The following is a 2,124-nucleotide window of genomic DNA, read 5'->3' as shown; positions in this document are numbered from 1 at the left end:
CTTTCTTCCTACTTATTCAAGCTATAGATGTGACGTCATAGGGAGGTGCTTGTACATAATGTGATTTGTAGAAACTGAAAGAGGAGACGTCACTGGGTGGGGGAGGATGTGCTGTACAGCATAGAAGCTGCTGAGTGCAGGACAGACTACAAATCCGGGCCGGATCAAAAAGGATGAAAAATGTGTAAACATCATAACTTGGAGACCACGTCTGAGGTTTCTCTTTCCTCTTCCACCCAACTAAACTGCATCCAGGATCTTGCTCTGCTTCTCCCCTCCTGGCCCTAAAGCTGCTGCAGATTTTCTCTTTGTCTTTGCTGTGTGGAAATTCTGCAGTGATTTACTGTAGTGGAAATGTTTTGTGCCTGATAACTTTACAGAAATGGCAGCCGGAAGAATGAGGATCTCGAGCAGGAAATGTTTTCAATATAACTGAGCTAAAAGATTTGCAAACCCAACAATAATCCTTTTGCAGAGAACCCTGCAAAACTCGTAATACCTGTTGCATCCCCCTCGCCTTTTTTGATTAGTAGGCCCTTGTGATATTTATGTGCGTGTCACACTGCAACTTTATCTGAACCCTACACATAAGAAGGAACAGATTCTGAAAACTTTTTTGTTCAACTCTAATAACTATTTCTTATCCACACCTCTTGAAAGTGCATTTGGACAAAAATCAAAGCCTCCTGAAACTTCCTTTCCGGGAAAAGTTGCCATTCTCGAGAGAGTTTTTCAACTCCTCAAGGAGTTTGGAATGTCTCCCTTTATTCCAATCAGTCTGAAATTTATTTAATCGTATGAACATATATTTAAACATCATATAAGAATAGATAATATGTCTCAAAGAATTGATAAGTATGGCGATATTTGATCTATGGTGTGGATTTTTCAAACCTTAACATGATTCTTGTAGCAGATCAGTTGCAGATTGTTGTTGAGTTTCTCTATTCAATAGAAAAGAAATCCACAACTAACTTCAATTGCTTCGAATTTCCATTAGATCGAAAGCAAAATGTGTGAGCCCTGAAAAAAAAACCTTAACAAAATAAATATCTTTGTCTTTCATGGCGGGTTGTACCTGTAAGGAACCGGGAAATGAAGTCATGGAAACACCCACAAGTGAGTTTAGAGTCTTTGATCCTTTGTACAGACTCTGCAGAAATCACCAGCAAAATCTGTTTAGAGCTAACAATAATTTTTGCAATTGGGTTTCTTTTAAAATGTTACACCATTTACATTCTATAGTCTGGATATTGCACTGTCTAGTGCTTGCTGCAGAGTGAGTTCACTGAGTGTCCATCAATCAGATCATTAAGATTGAATGATGATAGCATTTGTAATTCTTTAATTTTAACTTTTATTCCGAGCATCTCTTAATTTAATACCACATTAAAATTGAATTTGACAGGAACACAGAGCTTTTAAGAGCCAAACACTGCAAACATTTTCTTTAAACCCAATTTTTAAAAATATAAAAAGAAAAAAAGCTGCGGAATTTATGCCCTGGTTTGCCGTAGTAAACCTGTAGAGATTTTCAGTAGCACCAAAGTGAATGAGATTTGAACACATCCTTACACAGGGGAAATATGTTGTGCAGAATCAACAGCAAAGGAGGATAGAAACCTCGGGCAGAATTTTAGTTTTTTTTCTATTACTTTATGCCTTTTTTGATCATGTCCCCAACATTACTTTCTTGCACTTCTTGATAGTGCATGTGGATACAGCCAAGGCCTCCTGAAACTTTATTTTCTTAAAGTTTAGGAGGATTTGAGGGTCCCCGGTGTTTTCCAACACCTTTAGGATTCTAGGAGATGTTCTCGCTGTTTGGAAGACTCCCGGACATTTTAAGAGAGTTGCCTAGTTTGAAAGAATATTGACCTGCGATGTATATTTTCAAAACCTCAGCATGTCGATTCTTGCAGCGGATTGTTGCTAATTTTTCACATTAATCTAAACTGCAAAGTAAATAAACCCATAAAAAAAATTGCTTCAAATTATTAGAGGATTCGCATCTTTAAAAACTAAAAAGTTCCTAAAAAATTCAAAAAAAGAACTCTAAACCCTCTTCTCCTGGTGCCTTCATGGCTACTTTCCCATTCCCTTCCCGTTTTTCTCTGTTACGTG

This window comes from Ranitomeya variabilis, chromosome 4 (genome assembly GCF_051348905.1).
Source record: "Ranitomeya variabilis isolate aRanVar5 chromosome 4, aRanVar5.hap1, whole genome shotgun sequence".
NCBI lineage: Eukaryota > Metazoa > Chordata > Amphibia > Anura > Dendrobatidae > Ranitomeya > Ranitomeya variabilis.
This window is presented reverse-complemented; position numbering follows the sequence as displayed.